Source organism: Protopterus annectens, chromosome 1.part0 (genome assembly GCF_019279795.1).
Source record: "Protopterus annectens isolate FY-2018-M chromosome 1.part0, PAN1.0, whole genome shotgun sequence".
Taxonomy (NCBI): Eukaryota; Metazoa; Chordata; order Ceratodontiformes; family Protopteridae; genus Protopterus; species Protopterus annectens.
The window spans coordinates 171,711,570-171,731,966 of NC_056725.1; positions in this window are offsets into that span (position 1 = coordinate 171,711,570).

The window sequence follows — 20,397 nt, forward strand, 5'->3', positions numbered from 1 at the left end:
ACAGAGGACTGTTTATACAATTCAGGATGTTTCTGCACATCCTTCCACATTGTTCTCATGATGTTTCAATACAAATAATGAATGGTGCTACAAGTAGTACTGTGATCTTTGGCTGTTATATGACATTCGTAAGACACAGTTATGTTACAAATACTCCCACAAACTGAAACTGTATCATGTTTATGATAACATACAATTCCTTTTTGTGTTACAGGTAAGTACAGTGCCACATTGTCCTGTGATCTCACAGAACCTGTATCAAAGTGTAAATATTCACAAGTCTCAATCTATCCCCAAGACTTTAACTGAAGAACAGTGTTATTGGTTAACAATCCTCTCATGTCACCTGCTAATGAGCCATCGACCTCCGGCTCTGCAGGCATGACAGCTTTCCACTCTGGCACATGATATGCCATTCCACATACTACTTGATCGGTGCAGCACTTTACATTTGGAACTGTTGTCATGCTCAGCAATGCTAGAGGTAGACAGCACATGTAAGTCATCTGGATGTCACCCACCAACCTCCTCTACTTATTTCTCGGGATCCCACTTTACGGCGCCAGCAGTCATGCTGACTGTGGGTTGTACATGCAATTTACATTCATGGAAATACAAAATAATCCCCAGGTTGCGTGATTGTCTGGTTCACTACATGTGTTCTATTGTCACTGTAGCTTCTTTACAGCATGCCAGATCTAGGGATACTTTATTTTACTGGCACCTTTGCCACTGCTGCTGCATCTGGATTCATGGTTGGGAATGCTTCTACCCATTATGATTATATATATGTGTAATCACTAAACAGTATTTGTTCCCTTCACATTTATTCAGATGTATGAACTCCATACAAATAGTACGGAACAGTTATGGTGGTGTAGGTAAACTCACTCCCTTTGGTTTAAATGCTTCCTGTGCATGATATCTACTGCAAATGTGACACGCTGCTCATGATGTTTGTATGTGGTTCGTAATTCCGTATGTTAGGGGTATTCTGTTAACCAAATGTACCATCCCCCCTGTTGAGACATGTCTCTACCCATGGCTCCACAAAGCCGCATATCTGAATACATTAGACGTTAATATTGGCTTTATCACTGTGGATATGTGCAGTCCGTGTTCAGGGATTGCTCCTCGTCATACCGACGTCGGCTTTTCTGCTTTCGTAGTTGATGTTTGCATTGTTTGTAAAATTTCTACATCTAAACTGTCTGAGGTTTGTCATTCCTCATTCACACAAACACTTTCCAACTGTGAGGCTGCTTGTTTTGCAGATGCATGAGCTCATGCCTTACCTTTCCTACTGTTATCCTGTTGCTTTCTATGACTTGCACATTTACAATTACCTACTTTAGTGGGTAACTGAATGGAGTCTAATGCATTCAAGATCAATTGCGCATGATTAATCGGTTTACCGGTGGATGTTATCATTCCACTATTCTTCCACTGCTGCTCATAAACATGCACTGTACAGACAACATACTGACTATCGGGACATATGTCCACACATCAGTTTTCCACTACAGTACAAGCACGTGTTAAAGCTATCTATTCTGCTGCTTGAGCAGACACGTTATGCTGCAGGGTTTGGCCGTCTACAATCTCATTATCAATAACTACTGCATACCCTACTTGATTCGTTCCTGTTGGACTCTGTCTACATGATCCGTACACATTAATTGTCACCTCTGCATCATCTAAGGGTATATCAGTGATATCATGTCTGTGTGTAGTTATTTAATCCATTTTGTATAGGCAACTGTGTGGTGTGCCATACACAGGTGTCGGACGTGACGCTGATAGGTTTCATGTTGTACAACGTTCAATCACCATATGAGGTTGACTCAGTGGTATGGTCAAACAAGACAAATGTCTAGCATGGGTCAGGAATGCTATCTTCTCTTGCAGCAGACTGATCGCAACTGCATGACACATTCTCACAGTGAGAGGGTGGTCTAGTAACATTAAGGCGGGGCCTGTACTGCCATGGGTGCTACAACAACTGCCTGTACACAATGTGGCACTGACCATGCCACAGTGTCCAACTGCAATGAGTAGTGAGCTATGTAGCGTTGCTTACTTCCATGCTGTTGCATCAAGACTGACGTCATATATCTCCGCTTACAATCTACAGTCTGACAACATGTGTTATGATTATTCAGGAGACCTACTACAGATGTTGAAGCTATCAATCGTTCTAGTCTGCAGAAAGCTGTTTCTGCTACTGTAATCCAGTGTAGTATGTGTTGTGCTGCCATAGGTGTATTAAAGATTAAGGCAGACAATACAGCGGATTCCAAAGCATTGTTTGGTAACCAGCTTTGACAAATGTTAGTCGGCCCAGACAGGACTTCATTCCCTTCTTGTTAGTTGGCTTGTGTGCTTATGAAATTGCTACCGTCCTATCGTAATGTGATGTTCTACCCTACTTGGATACCACATATCCCAGGTACTTGACCTGTATTCTCTGTAGTTGCAATTTATGCTTGCTTACTTTATGTCCCTGTTCTGCTGAATATCTGAATAATGCTATTGTATCTTCCATACATTGCTGCTGGGTAGGGGCCGCAAGCAGAATATCATCCACATAAAGTAGAACTTGACTGGCCCTGGGTGGAGTTAACACTGGAATGTAGCTAGCCATCTCCTGTGGGAATATCTTTGTACTTTCACAGTATCCCGATAGCCGGGTATGGCTGTATCTGTTACCCTGAATGTACATACAAAGCAATACGGACTATCTGGATGTATAGGTATTGCAAAGGAAGCATAGCTTATATGTACCACGGTAAGATACTTCTGTGGCGTGTTCATAGCATTGAATATAGTGTGTGGGTCTGGCACCATCGCTACCCTAAGTATTATTACATGATTTACAGCTTGTACATACTGTACCATCCGCCATTCCCCCTTTGTTTTCGATCAGAAGATACAGGGGTATTGCATGGTGAATAGCGATTACTTTGTAGATGGGGAATTCCCTCTGTGACTTTACAGATATCTTCTGGTGTCCACGGTCTATACACTACGGGGTTGGGTCCTGGCCTTCCTGTCCTGCATGAGGGTTCGGTACTTCAATTAATTGACAGATATCCTCACTCTGTTCTAGTGACTGTCTTCTTACTCGGGTGTTCCTAGGTATGTTACGAGTTCGGGATGTGGTTTCAATAGCTTCTGTTACATTTGGTCGTTGTGCTACCTCTGTTGCCACAGGATAACGTGTGGGGATTAGCCTGCCCTCCCGCTTCATATCCTGGATGTGGTATCGGAGGTGGTAGGGTGTTGTGGGGGGGGGGGCTATCGGTACTACTGTATTATGATCTTCTCTGTGTCGTATGATGCTTTGACATTTGTAGTGTTCTGTTCCCTTCAGTTCACTACCTCAATCCACCTATGTGCATGACGGATACCCAATTGTCGCTGTTTTGTCACCTGCACATCTTAGGGCTGCCACCTTTTCAAATGCACAATGTGGGACATTAGTGTTGGGCGTGTAATTTTCAGGAAAAGCATACCCACGGCCAGTACATAGGACAGGATTTCACTTTTGCCAGGAGAGCGACCAATTGTTGTAGCATTTCAGTTGCTTATTCTGTTTATTATGATATTTTGTTGTTCCAGATACAAAATTACTGTTTTATGCTACCATTTTGAAATATATCTGGGAAATGTTTGTCCTGAGATATCAGGACATTTGCCATTTGTTCGGTTTGTTTGCAGGACACAACTGGCCAAAGAGGACTGTCCCTCTCAGGGTGGAACAGGTGTTTACCGTAGAACATGTGCATCACATTTTCAGGGATTACAATGTTTCAGTAACGATATTTTGTGTAATATACCATCAATGTCATATTTATTACCCCATTTTGCTGGATAACTCACATTATGTGCTCTCTGCGATTGCATATACTTCCGTCACCCGTCAAGCGGATCACATGATCTGTTTCTTCAATAATCTCCCATATCCTCTACACGACTGCTCGTACCCTTCTCTCATACCACGTGGTGTCTCCTTCCCTGTATCCACTGTAGTGTCTACAATGACTATTTACTCTGCTGTGTGTTCCCCTGACCTATGTTCAGATTTAACAGTATGTGGGTAGGTCTTGACCCTATCACAACTGTTAACAGAAACACAATGTAGTCTGGTCCCTGATCTACAATAGAGACAAAGAGGCAAACACTCCTTACCTGAGCCTCCTGTTTAAGGCTGCACGATTTCTTCTTGGGATCCAGTTTTCCGCTTTTCAGCCACAGATCAGACAGTAAACAGCCTCTTTACACACAACAATTCAGTCGGAGGTCTTTTCATTCAAGAAGAACCATTTTAGGCAAATTCTCCTGCGTAGATGTCTAACCAGCCATGCACTCTGACCTGTAGCTTACCAAGGGAATTCCGGATTACAAGGATCACAATGTCAAATAAGTTGTTAAAACCAGACTGTAGTTATCAGTAGGCTTTTCTAAGTGACAGTCAATAACACAGGAGGCTCGGGTTCAGAAAGTTTTAGTAGTGTACACAGGCAGGCTAAATCATATACAGTCCAAGTATGAGAGTTTTGTCTGACTCTATACAGTAAGCAGTTTCTTTATATAGTGTTTACAATCAGCTTTTGCCCACCTTACTGGCGTGGTCGGTCACAGGGCATTTCCATCACTATGGTCCACAATAGTCTATACATACGTGGGTGCTGGGGTCGTGCTTTTAAAATGTTTTCCCATGAGAATAACACAGCCTTGCAAGGCACCTTGTCAATTACACTGTCCTTCTGTGATTGTAACTGTTTCAAGGACCCTAGACTGTTCCGATACAGTACTCAGTTAATTTCTTAATACGTTGCTTTGTCTCTCTGGTAAGGAGTTGTACTGTTATCTTTGATTGAGCTCACAAGGCCATCCTCCTCAGAGGAAGGGGTGATGTTATGCATGTACATACATTTATTGTTCTGTAACCCAGCAGATAATTAATGCTGACAGACATAAGCCTGCTGTACTGGTTACTGCCAGGATCAGAATTCCATCACACTACAGCTTAGCTTCACCAATTACATGCAGGCTTACTTCTACTGCCATATTATGCGGTACAATTCAATGCATTATATAGTATTTGAGTCTAAACTGGCACTTCATATGTGTTTCTATATATATTTTGAACAACATCCATCCGCCATATGCATGTTGTTCCGTCCTTTACCTTGACCGTGTGTATTTGGCCGTCCGGCAGCGCTACTCTCCACATGTGATGTCCCACCTTCCCTTCTTTGCCTGTAGCACCCTGTTAGGGCGTCCTGTTTGATAGGCACGTGTTCCGCTATATGTGATCGACTTCACTGCATAGCTAAACATCGATGCGGTGGTTCAACAACCCGACTTGTCCACATGTGTACAGTTATGTGCACCGTGTCGTATACAAACCTATATGGTTTGACGGGTACATACCACATGCGGGATGTACACATTCTGCAGACACATTCACATGCAGCCATTTACATATCTGTACCTGAGGTGGGTTGGTGACATGTGGGTGCGTATTTGCTGCGTGGCATTGCATAACACAAACATCTTACCACATTTCAGGTATGCACATTGTGTGTGGGTGTATAGCTGCACACGGATGCTAGCAGGTTAGGGTGCACAGGTGTACATGGGTGGGACTGACATGTACAATGAGGCTATTGTGTATTACATCTGAATGCATGGGTTCTGCTTCTGGATATTACACTTCAACATACGCCATCCAGTGTATGCGACAGAGGCGTTGCTGGGTGTGGGATATGTTGCTATGCACATGTTTGCCTGTGTTTAAGGTATCTTGATTCCTTACTGTTGTTATGTCGACACAGCTACCCCGACTATGTACTCTCACAACTGCTTGTGACCATTATGGTTGGCACCTTTTCCAATGCCCATAGTGGGGCATGTTATGTGGAAACTTCAGAATTTGCAGGACTACACATACCCACGGCAAGTGCAGTTGACAGAACTTCACTTGTTTGCCATACTATAAGCTTATTCTGTAAGCATTTGGGTTCCTTATTCATTTTCTTATGCCATGTATGTGTTTCATATACAAATGTATATGTTTTATACTACTATTACATGTATATTGCGGGAATATTTTTGGCAGGGGATCTGAGGTCATTTTCCATTTTTCCGATTGTTGCAGGGACACAACTGTCCAATCAGGGACTGTCCATGGCACATTGGGACAGCTGGTAACCCTGGTGACCATGCCCATGTCGCTACTGGGGTTGCCACCTTTTCCAGTTTCCAAGCTGGGATATTTCCGGGACTCACATCTGACTTTACAGGCCGACACATACACGGTCACTATATAGCATAGAACTTCACTTGTTTGCCTAAGTAAAAGCTTATTGTTGTGGCAATTTGCTTGCTTATTCTGTTTCTTGTGACATTTAGGTATTTCAGTTACAGAAATAACCAATTCATGCTACCATTACATTAAATACGGGATATCATTATGTCCTACAATCTTAGCACATTTGCCATTTTAATACGTTTTTAGGGACACAACTGCCCATAGAGAGACTGCCCCACCCAAAGTGGGACAGGTGGTGACCTTAGTCGCTGCTCCTATGTCGGTGCGGCGCTGACATGCTGCTGTACACCTTCTCTGAGTGTAACCACTGACGGTGCATTGCGGGACAAAGCGGTCATATCGTATCCTTTGCTCCTTGGATGGGTACACTTAAGCCTTCGTGGCTTGTATTTGCTTCTCCGTTTATTTGGGACGGGTACTATGCTGCATACTCTCGCGTTTCATTCTGCGGGACCTGGCTGCTGCCATTACTATTATGGGCGGACCGTGGCTGTCAGCACATTAGGTTGCTCACCTCATGCCGGCTTAGACACGCCTCAGGCGCATCCTACCTGGGCTTGTTTCAAGCGCCGCCGCGGTGCATCGTACAACGCGGCTGCGGGCGGTGCCAGTGCGAGAAAATTTGTTTGTTTATTTAATATAATAATATATTTATATATTTATTTCATTTTATCTTCTATATATAGGTTTTATTCTGATCTTAACAGTGTGATCTTGCTCAGGTGTGCTGTCATTTAATATTTCTTTATTATTTTATTAATTATTTTATTATTTTGTCTAATATATATATGTGGTTTTTCTTTGGACATGGATCACATTTCAAATCCTCACACTCTTTGCATATAAAAATAATTTAAAATCGCTTTTGATACCCTTTCCATTAACAGGCTACTTTTTATGGGAACCTTTCTCTTTCTTTTCTGTTCACTGACTCTCTCTCCTATCATATTGTTCCCTTACACTCGATCCATAGTGCTTCTAATTAGTCTTCCAGCAGTAATTTAAGCTTGTTGGCATACACACTTTCAGATTCAAACAAACATAAAGTTTCATTAAGTTGGCTCTGTTGTGTTTGGTTAATGCATTCACTTTCACTATCTCTTTCAAAAACTTTCCATCATATTTCATTATCATCCTGCCTTCGTTTCAATAAATATTCATTCTCAGTCGTTGTATCTGCTCATAAAGTTTCAGCCACTTGACCACACATCTAAAAATTTCCATCTCGTCCACATTTTGTACATTTAGCAACACAATCCTTTTTACCATGTCCATTTCCCTGACATTGTACAGGGCATAATCTAGCACACCACAGAAAAATCATAGGTTCATAGGTTTCATAGGTTCATAGGTAGGTACTAGGCTATTGGCCCTAGAGCCTATATAAGTCTAGCCAAAAAGGTATCCTGGCTTTTGCCACCCAAGAAAATTATTTACCTGTGCCCCTATCAAGCAGAGCCACAGAAGTGATCCCCGGGGTGAATTTCCTATTTCCCAGCCAATCATCAAGATTTTTCTTGAAGAGTACTAATGAGGAGCTTTGTTTGATATAGATAGGTAGTTTGTTCCAGAGTATGGGAAGTCTCTGGGACAGGAATCTATCCCTCCGGCATGTTCTGTTTATTGTGGTGACAAGGTTTAGGTCCCGAGAGTGTGTAGCTCGGAGGGATTGGGACTTCTTTAAGTGGACCATGTCCAACAGCTCTGGGTTTGACATAGCTTTGTATGTTAGGCAGAGATCGCCACTGAGTAGGTGATATGTGACGGAGTAAAGCTGGAGTTTTTTGAGACGGTCTGCATAGGGCATCTGTTTGAGGCTGATAATCATCTTTGTGAGGTATTTCTGTGGCATTTCCAGTTGATTAATACAATAAAATAGTGCATCTCTATTGCCATTAACAAAAATGACATTAGCAAAATGAAATAGTTCCTTTAATGTGAGAAGTTATCCCACCTTTCCATCCCATTCAATATATTTCTTTCACCTGCGTTTTTTTCTCATTACACTTCACCCTTCTCATTTAAATATATCTGAATATCATTCTTATTTCTTTTATCTAACCATAAAGCCACTTCACAGAGTGGTTTCAGCTTGCTGTCAAAAATTAGCTGCAAAATCAACTATTAATTTCAGTCTCAAAAGTCACATCCAGAAATTATTCTGATTCAGTGTGAATTAACAGGCCAAATGTTTTGTACCGCAAACCCTAGTCATATAATAATATTACCCCACATAAAATATTTATCTCTTTTTCTTTGACATTTCACTTTAACTTGCACTTTAACAAAAATCTTTTAAATAAAAATGGTTTTCTTAAACCTTCATTCATTTTACATCTGCTGCATTGGATCTTCACATCTCTGCCATTATTCTTTTGAGATTCTGTCCTTCTCTATATTACCACAATACACAGTGACAAAACAACCAGCACCCCTTTCTTATCTAATAGGGTTTTCTCCCCTAGTAGAAGCCCACTTCTTAATTACTATTGCCTGGTTATCTGTTCTCTTTCTGCTAGCTCTGTCTCATTTCTCATTTCCAGCAGTTGCTAATCATCTAAACCTTCATTGTGCAACTTAGTAACAATTAAAGGTTGCTGCTGTGATTCAGACACACCAATTTATACATCCATTTCAGTAGCATTTACTCCACAAGCATCACTAATACTCAGTTCACCCACCATCTTGGATTGCTCTGCCTCCATTCACATGCTAGAAAACACCTCTCCAGCAGTCTCAACAGAAAGAGTAATGGAATTTCTTTAGTGCTCTGACCACATTTTCCTTAGTCACTCTGAATACTAGTTCAAGACTCCAACTAAAATAGGCCAAATTCATTATGGGGGCTAACCCAGACAACAAAACACAAACAAGTAAAAAAATAAATAAATACAATATTTTCCAGTACTGGGAAGAAAAAACCTAAACATGTTTTTTCAGCTTCTTTTAAATGGAAACTAAGATATTCAGAGCTGAGTTTTTTCATTACCTTCTCTCTTATAAATATTCTCCTTTCAATGTATGTTTGTCTTTTATACATACCTTTAGTTCTTCATTGACTCATTTTTATTTTATAAGACCACCAAATGTTGCAGTCTTTCATTCATTTTTTTTTAATTTATAAATAATTAGATCTGAATCATTTGCTTAATTCAATAAGAGCCTAAGAATGTTCAAAATGCATTTACATTTCTTAAATATGGGCACTTGTATTTGTGATTATTATTATATGTAACTACCTTGGGTTAGCCACTGTGGTGCAGCGGTAGAGTTGTCGCCTCACAGCAAGAGATTTTCCCGTTCGATTTTCGGCTGGAGCGCTTTCTGTGTGGAGTCTGCATGTCCTCCCCGTGGTCGAGTGGCATTTGAAAGACATGCATAAATGGGCGTGCCTTCGTTGAAGATTGGGCGTCGAGCTGGTACCTCGGCACCATAAAAATCTACTGCCAATCATTAACAGACCGGAGTTCTGCTGTGGCAACCCCTAACCGGGAAAAGCTGAAAGAAGAACATTATATGTAGCTACCTTAGAAACAGAAAAAAGTGTGATTGGGATGGTGCATTCTTAAGATTTTTTGAATACCATCTGTGTGTGACTCATAAACATATAAAACTTCAAGAATAAAGTTCAAGGAAGTTGAGATCATTCAAGGAAGTTGCGATCATTCATTTGAAATGTATGAAAATTCAGCCCAGGGAAGCAATGCACACAGACTTTTTTTTTTATAATCAATTATACAAAGGAATAACAACAAAACATAAAAGAACTACTTTGCCTAAGATGCATGCACATGTGCTCACATTTACAAATTCTCTCACTTTGTGTGTCTGCTTCAGATCTGACTGATTTTACACATTTTAATATTTTGTTTTAAAATACATTATAACCTGCAGTGTTAATTAACTCTGACCCATTTCGATGAAGATAACATCTCTCATTTGCTCAGGAAGTATGAAAGGTAAAATTGGCCAAATATATACTAATAAATGTAAACACAACTACATAAATAACCAAGTAAATGAATTGCAAGTCAATGGCTCACCAACTGCATACATTCACGTATAGATGAAGTCATGCAAGTAAAGTGATTCACTTCTCCATAACCTTGATTCTATTCTCCATAGCCTGCCTCTGTTTTACCATGCCATGCTTTAATTAGTTCATATAACTATGGATATATTTTTTGCATTTTCTTACTACCTCAATACTTTTGATAAGGTAAATGCCTGTTGCATTGAGATCAGATTTTTTAAATCTTAACTCTTACTTATCATGCTGTATATGGTCTAGTTCTATATATTCGCATGAGCTTTTGCTTCCATATATTTCCTTACATTTCCACCAGCTGCCTCAGGTCATTGAGTGTGCAGCTGTTGGCCATTCTCAGTATCTGGCTAGACATATCAGGCAGGTATTCTTTTGCCTGTCTTGACCCATTCCTATGGAATCTACTTTTCCTGATCTTGGAGATACCACAAATACTCTTTGCTTTGAACAGTTTCTTTAATCCATCAAAGTGGTCATTATACTAGCCCTTTTAAATCATCCATCCAAAGTAACCTTATGCATCTTACAGTAATAGGTTCATAGGTTCATAGGTACTAGGCTATCTTCCCGAGGGCATTTATAAGCCTAGCCAGAGTGTGTCAGCTTTCGCTGTCCCATTGATTAATTAACTGAGCCTCTGTCAAGAAGAGCCAATGAAGTGATCCCAGGGTGTATTTTCTGTTACTCATCCACTCGTCAAGGTTTCTCTTGAAGAGTGTTAGTGAGAGGCACTGCCTAATGTAGTTAGGAATTTTGTTCCAAAGCATGGGGAGTCTCTGTGACAGGAATCTATCCCTCCAGCATGTTTTATTTATTGTTGTGGCGAGGTTTAGCTCACTAGAGCGAGTGGCTCGCAGTGACTTGGATTTCTTTAGGTGGAGCATATCCATCAATTCTGAGTTGGACATGGCTTTGTAAGTCAGGCAGAGATCACCTCTGAGTAAGCGATATGCCACTGAGTACAGCCAGAGTTTTTCCAGTTGGGCTGCATAGGACATATGTTTGAGACCAGTAATCCTCTTGGTGAGGTACTTTTGTGGTCTTTCCAGCTGTTGGAAGTGTTTTGTGAGATACATCCCAAATGGGGCATTGTACTCTATGATGGGTCTGATGAGTGATGAGTAGAGAGGCACTATAACCTCTTTATTTCTAGATGCGAACCCTTTAGTAATTACATGGGCTACATAGAAGGATTTCCTAACTACTTTGGCAATATGATTGTTAAAGGAAAGATTACTATCTACCTGGAACCCCAGATTTCTTATTACCTCTTCTGTATTAAGGGGGCTGCCACCTATGTGGTAATTCATGGGTGTTTTGTTTTTCCCAAACGGGATGACTATGCATTTTTTGGCATTTAGCTTGAGACCATGACTTTGACACCAGGTGTCCATCTCAGTAAGGCCCTTTTGAAGAATGTTTGTCAGCCGGAGAGTCAATTATGGCTCCCAGTTTGCAGTCATCGGCGAACTTGGTTAGCCATAGTCCTCCTCTGTTTACCTGTACTTCTGGGAAGTATATGCTGAACAGTAGGGGTCCCAGGACCGAGCCTTGTGGGACACCACTTGTGACTGGTTTAGAGTCGGACCTGGAGCCCGCTATTCTTACCGTGTGACTTCTGTCTGTAAGCCAGTTGGCAACCCATCTCATGATGTAGGGGTTCATGTTCAGGCTGGTGAGTTTTTCCATAATTTCCAAGTGGGGAATGGTGTCAAAAAGCCTTGTCGAGGTCAAGGTAGGCTGTGTGAACTACCTTCCCCTCATCTATGGCCTTGGTGACAGTCTCGAAGAAGTCAACCAGGTTTAGTAGGCATGATCTGCCCTTAACAAAGCCGAACTGGGTCGGGTCAAGGGTTTGGAAGTTCCCAATGTCTTTGTTAATGAGTACCATGATGATGCGCTCCATAGCCTTGCAGACCAGGCTAGTCAGGCTTATGGGGCGATAGATACCAGGATCAGTTGTGGCCCGTCCTTTGTGGAGCAGAATAACCGTTGCTGTGCACCATTCTATGAGCATGTAGCCTGTGGAAAGGCTGAGGTTGAACAGTGTGTTTTGGTGGAGGGTTAGTTTGTTCTGTAGTTTGTGCAAGACGCAGCCTGGGACACCATCTGGCCCCACTGACGCTGTGCTTTTGGCTTTTGAAAGGGCTGTTTTCACCTGTGCATCTGTAATTTCCGGGACACTACACTTTTCTGGTATTGTTGTGGGCCCTTTTGGAGGTGAGAGGGGGGTGAAGTTTGCACTGAATCTATCTGCCAGGATGTTGGCAATATCAGTGAGTTCAGTATATTTTGTGCTATTTAGCACTAGCTCAGAGCATATCTGTGAGTTGCCACTTAGATTCTTGACATAGCTAAAGAAGGCTTTGTGGTTATCTTTCGAATCCTTGGCTATTTTTCTTTCAAAGTTAGCCTTGGAGGAGTTTATGAGGGACCTTAGTTTCTTACAGATACTGATCAGGGATGTCTTTCCTTCTTGGGATTAGCTTTTTTTCTGAACTGGTTTCCTCCTTCTATTGCATAGCCTGTTTATGGCAAGGGTCCACCAGACTGGTTTCCTTCTCTTAGGGGAGTGAGTCTTGGTTTTGCTAGGAATGGCATGATCCATGCATCCTTGTAGGTGCTCATAGAGTGCATTTGTAAAGGTTTCTGCATCTTGGCCAGTGTTATCCTTTAGGGTGGGTGCTGTGAAATGTACCACCTCTGTCTTAAGTAAGGTGAAGTTTGCTTTAGAAAAGTTTTATACTGTGGTTTCCTTAGTTGGGGGGTGGTGGTGGGGTGTGGACATCCATAGTGATTAGTTTATGGTCTGATCTAACCAGTGATGGGTTGACCTCTGGTGTGGAACACCTGTCACCCATGTTGGTGATGACCAGGTCCAATATGTTTTTACCTCTGGTAGGGGAGTTTACCAGCTGATCCAGGGCATTTGAGTTGATAAATTCCAGGAAGCTCTGGACCTGGGAGTTTGTACTTGAGTAGTTTTCCCAGTTAACGGTAGGGTAATTGAAATCGCCCAATATCAGTATATTCAATTCAGCCTTTTAGCCATGTTTTTCAGCCTACTGTATTTGTTTTTATTTATGTTTGTTTTTATTTATCTTTGCTACACAGTGCTTAGTAAAAAGCACCTTAATAAGTAAAGATTAAAGAAAGATTAACAGCACCAGGGACTTGAACCTCAGCACAGAAATAAATAGGACATGCTGGAGGGACAAATTCATATCCCAGAGGCTCCCCTCACTCTGGAACAAAATCCCAATCCATGTTAGGCAGAGCCCCTCACTGACCCTCTTCAAGAGAAATCTTGATGAGTGGATGGGAGATCGTAAGTTTACCCCTGGGATCTCTTCTGTGTCCCTGCTTGACAGAGGTACAGTAAACTAACCTTAAAAGGGCTACCTTCTGTGACCTACTATACAGAGGCATAGTCAACTAATCTAAAAGGGTGGCGAAAGCCAAATACACTCTGGCTAGGCTTATAAATGCCCTAGGGCAGATAGCCTAGTATCAACCTATGAACCTATGAACTATATGATACACCATGCTTTATTACCCTTCAAATGAACCAAGAAATGTATTCTGTGGTGTTATGTTTTTTTTCCAGTCTTAAATGCTACACATTTAATTATTGGTGCCCTGTTATTCAGTTTTGTAGGAGACAATGAAATAAGCATGCAGACCTATATATAGATATAGATACAGATTTATTAAAAGAATGTGTCAGCTTGCCCATATTTAACTTAGTGTCTACAGCTTTAGTGCTCTTAGTGTCTATTTCCTATTGATATCACTTTCACATGCATATTAAATGCTTTACCAATACTCTCTGCAGTGCTTGTATTCCAGTACTAAGTCCTGCTTTGTGTGGAATTGCTTGGATTACAGTAAAAGCTGTTGGTGTTTGCAACTAAGCTTTGGAATAAGGGCAGCAATACTTCAGGACTTGTATATTTATAAATCATTTTACTCCACTATCATGCATTCATATATCACAGGTCAAAAAAAAACTTTATCCTACCATATGGTAGCAACCTGCTGTCATTTGTAATTACAACTAAGTTAACTAAATGACCAGTGATAGAATGAAGCATAGCTAAAAACTGACCACATTTTATAATCAGAAATACAAGACAAAACAAGACAAACCAGACAATTACGTACTAAATCAGAGAATTAAACACACCCACACGTACATATGACATAAACACACACACACACACACACACACACACACACACACACATATATATATATATATATATATATATATATATATATATATATTCATACATCCATACATACAATGCCAGACATTGTCAGGACATGCAGACACTAAATAGAAAATACTCAGCCAAAAATGAACCAAAGAACCAAGTGTTTTGAGGCACCAACAGAACTAATCACTGTACATCTGCCCCAACTTTAATATAACTGGTGCCTTACCTCAGCATCTATTGGAATAATTTTTATTTTTTTTCTTGTGGCCTGACATCCTTTACAGTGTGCAGGCTCAAATACAGTCTGATTAAATTTGCTGCCTGCAATTTCTCACTTACTCTTTCAGGATCTGGATATACCCAATCATACATGATGTTTTAAGTATTTAATCTTTTTTTTAATAGCTAAATGCAACCTCCTGGCAACCTTTCCATATAGAGTAATTTGTCTGAAAACTGGAAACTGTGAATCCAGAACTTTGATTTGTTCCTTTCTGTAAGTGAACTTGCTTAACAGCCAGAAAAGGTACAGTGTGCTATATTTCTTCATGCCATAGTGGATGAAGCCCTGAAAATGTATAATACATCTAAGTTTCATGGGGGATTAAAAAACATTGCTAGTCTTTGTCCATGAAAAGACAAATCTTTCAGAGTGGCTCTAAGGTGAGAAATAATCTGCCATTTCCACACCATTTATTCATCATGAAAGCATAAGATTCCACACAGCCTACTGATAGCTATGCTACTAAATTGAAGGCTGGAGACAAACAGTGTGACTTTAAGATACATGATTCTTTAGTCTGAAACCAGAATCATGTATTTTATCAGAAATTATCAAACATTAAGCAAATTATTGACATAATCAGCTTTAATATTAAATAAAGTGATACATACAGAGTAAGGAGAATACTTTGTCAAACTTAAAACAACGTACTAAAGAATTTCATGTGTGTAGATAGGCTTGTGATGTCCCGCCATTGGGCCAGTGATCAAGGACCCTCCAATCCTTCCCACTGGCACTGGTGGGGAATGTTCACTCAGAGAAAAATAGACACACACACTATTTTCAGATACAACTCTCTGTACCAAGTACAGATTCCCTTAAATGCACAGAGGGAATACACACTCCAGTCCTGGGGCTGGGCTTCCTCTCCAGACCCCAAATAAGACTCCCCACTGACCACCACAGAGCTAATTCTTTAGCTGGGTGTTCCAAGTCAAGTCCTCCATCACCCTCTCTGTGAAATCAGTGCTCTCAATGCCGCTGTTCAAAGTTGCTGTCACACACAAGCTCTTTGAGATTTGATTTTCACTTTCACACACACACACACACACACACACACACACACACACACACACACACACACACACACACCTTGGAAAGGCTGGCACAGCTGACCCACTCTGACACTGACACCCAGACTATGAGGTAGATTCACTGCCACCAGAACACCCAAAGTCAGCTACTTTAAGGTTCTTACAAGGGTACCCAATTACACTTAGTAAAATTAATATTCATACAAATGGTAGTGTTAACCAAGCAGCAAGACTTTCGGGAAGTGGAGCCATAGTGCCACTAAATAAATGCAAGTAGTCTCAAAGGTTAAATATTTTCTAAAAGACCAGCCACAATGAAGGGTTTAGATATATTTAATAATAAAGAAAGAAAAACATGAAAATACTAAATATCTATTTACAATAAACACCAGAGTTTCAATCACATGAAATATAAAAAGCAACACAGATGGAAAGACTCAGACAGATACAGAAAAAAATACATTTAGCTAATCTCACTATATTTTCCTAACTGACTAAACAATTACTGTTCCCTAGTTACTTACTAAAACAAGGCAAGATGAAGGTGGATGAGTGTCTTTGTCAGGTCCCAAAAACAGAGGGCAGACCTCACATCTCTCACTAGTATTCAAATACAATTTCAGTGCTGGCTGCAGAACAACATCATATCTGATAACTTAAATATGTGGTTCCCACACTACCCCCTCACTAGAAACTGAGTCAGGATCAGGCACTGATGTGTCACAATACTCACACAGAACTTTAGCTAAGGTTTATTACAGTATCTACAAACTGTAAAACAATTCCAACACTTCCACCCTTCCTGCATAAACTAACAATTTGTTCTCTGGTACCCCAGGGTAGCACAGACATTGCATTTCTGAGTACATTCAGACCTGTGAGATAGAAATCTTTATGACCTAAATCAAATCATTTAATTTCAGGTTATTTTTCTTACAATTAGCTGGGCTGAGCTTAACCCCTTCCCTTCCAGTATCCTCTGTTAAAATATATACAGGCTATTGCAGAAACTTTGGCAGTACAGTAATTGAAATAAACCCTACATAGCTCCCCAACCATCACTGAAGTCCAACTTCCTCACATGAAATTATCAGACTTTTGAGTGCTCCTACCTACAGGTTATTGCAGAAACCTCAGCAGTATAGTAATTTTATGTTTCAATCAGGTTAAAAACTTATACATTAAAAAACATTGTGTATTATATCCTAGTAACTACCGCACATCACAAGAACATCTATCACACCTTTCACTTATTTCCTGCTGTCACTCCCCTACTTTTCACCAGCAGTCACCTTTCACTGTCTTAAAAAAAATTCCTGCAATGATCTTCCCAATAACTAATACTATATCAGAAGTTCACATCCCCACTACTTAATTCCAGGATACTATCCCTCTTTTACTTATTTTTTCCTTGACTTCTCCCTTTATCTGTGTAGCTTCTAGTGGCTTTTTAGAGCATTTATTGTTTGTAATAATTGCTGTTTACATAAGCTGGCCTATTTTCTTCACATGCTGATACAAAGAGATAAATTACAGGCTTACAGATACTCTCTGGAACACATACAACAGGAACAAGGTTCATTCACTAGTTTTTTTAGATTTGTGATATTTGCATCACATGATTTGTCACAGATATTTACTTACTTTCTTTTCTCTTTCTTTCTCATAATAAACTACAAGGTTTAACAACCCTATTTTGGGATTCCATGCCATTTTCACTTTCCCCTTTCTAGTGCACATACTGGTGTTATAGTGATGTGCTATGTGGTCGGCGAGAATTTATCTAATATGCTGTTTTTCTGTAAGTGAAATAGTCTTTTTACATACTTATTCAGAGAAATATTTTCAGCCTCCAGCTAAGATCTATTGTATTTAGTGTTTTATGGTAAATAGATTTGTGACACAGCCTTGTTAGATACTATCCACAGAAATTATTTCAAACTCCATACTCCAGTTAAAGTGTTACAAATTATTATAAGTAGTGTTGTATGGTAGCATTTTACTATATTATTGCTAGCCTTTCTTGACTTGTAAACTTTGCAGTATTTTATTTAACTTGTCTAGTTGGTCAACAACAGGATTTTCATATAATCCAATGTTGTGAACGTAATTTAAGGTTCCCATCCAGAGTTTTTACTGATTGTATGAGATTGTTTGTGGTTCTAAATGTGGTATTGCATTTCTGGTACATGTACTCTATTATATCTGAATGAATCATGAAGTGTAGCGAGATTGTTAATAAGCTGTTCTATATTTGCATTACTGTTTGATAATTTACTGTTTTCCAATTCTAAGTGGAATTTGCAAAATAGCTAGTTTGAGGCAAAACTGTTCATTGTTAATGCATTATTACTTGCTTGCTGATGTTTAATATTTTTCTAAATGTGCCTATCAATCTAATTCCTAACTGTGTCTCCTGAACTATTCTCATTCTACACAGCCTGTTAATTTATTTTTCAGCTCTCTACCTCTTTCCTAACATTTCCTGTATTGTCTTTTTATGTACACTATACACTAAAACCCATACTTTATCTTCTCTATTCCTTCTCTCATACTTTTACAATTATATTATTTTTTCATACAAAATAAACCCTATAGATCTCCTTAACCAACACTGAAGTCCAACTTCCTCTCCTGAAATTAGCAGACTTTCAAATGTTCCTATCTACAGGCTATTGCAGAAAACTTGACAGTACAGTGATTGTATGTTTCAATTAGGTCAGCTACTTATACATTAAAAAACATTATGTATTATATTTTAGTACCTGCCGCACATCACCAGAATGCCTACCACTACCTTCCACTTATTTCTGCTGTCACTCCCCAACTATTCACCAGCAGTTACCTTTCACTATCTTAAAAAAAACATTCCTGCAACAATCTTCCCAATAACTAACACTACAGCAGTTCATATCCCCACTACTTAATTCCTGGATACTAGCGCTCTTTTACTTATCTCCCCTTGACTTCTCCCTTTACCTATGTAGCTTCTAGTGGCTTTTTAAAGCATTTACTGTTTTCAATAGTTTCCATTTAAATAAGCTGGGCCTATTGTCTCCACATACTGATACATAGAGATAAATTACCAGTTTACAGATAGTCTCTGGAACACATACAACTGGAACAAGGTCCATCCCGCTCCATTCACCCTTGCTCCTCTTGTTCTCACTCTGGTCCCCTACTCTGCCCTACCCCAATTCCTACCCACCCCCACTACACTTAAACTTAAACATAAGCCACTCCCATCACACCAAAACAACCTATCCATAACCTGCACCAATTAAATAGCCATCTCTCACTATCCAATCATACAATCCCACCAAAGCCCTACCCACTACACACAACTCCATCTTGCAACCTTTTAACACTACCATCTATAGTTACTTTATTAATCACTGTAACGAAACAACTAAACTCTTCATACAACAATCCCAGTAATAACACTCTACCAAAACACAAAATCTGAGCAACTGTCTTAATAAAATTAACATGCTATCCCTACAAACAATAATACCTGTAACTCTTACACTAGATGCTCACTTAACTTCTTTCACACTTCAAAAAATAACACCACTCAGCCATAAATCTACAACTCCTGGAACACTTCAAACACCATCAGCAACCTTCAAAATACCACCATCAATTTTCAGTGCTACTCTCATAGATCAATTCACATTCAAAATACCACCAATACATAGCTCACAGCATAACACAGTTTTCAAAAATAACCTAACACTACAACACCTAAACCTAAACATCCCAACTTTCTATAACACTGAGACTATATTCTCAAAACTAGAAATTAATAACAACAAATGCATAGTCATAGCAGGGGCATATATCCCACCTGGGAACAATCTCATTACTTTAGGGAGCATACTCCAATGGACCACAAATACTTTTTTCCAAGAAATAATAATAATGGGAGATTTCAGCCTAGATTTATATACCTGTAACTCACAGAACCCTACTAGTCATATAAACCTCTATGGTTTTACACAGATTATTCAAAAAGCCACAAGAATTAATACAAATTCAAATAGACACCCTATCCTCAACTGGACTCTTACTAACAAAACCACAAACTATCAACATTCAGGGTGTCTTCATCACCAACCTTCCAACTGAGACAAAAGACCAATATTCCCAAAACTACTGTTTACCACCAAATTTAGAACAAAACAATCTCAATCCCCAGACTCTAGTGACCACTCTCAACCAATGCAACTGGTCTATCCTAAAAGAACTACGCCTCAACACAGCCATTTCTAAATGTTGTAAATAGTCTTGCACCTCCTAGGAAAGTCAGAACTAAAGCAAACATCACCCCCTGGCTAAGCAAAGAAACTAGAAATCTTCTTAACTTAGAGATAAAGCTTGAGAACAATAGAATACCACTAAATCTCTACAAAATTGACTTAAAATTCCAGCAACTGAAACAAATCCAAAACTCAGATCAAGCTAGATAAAAA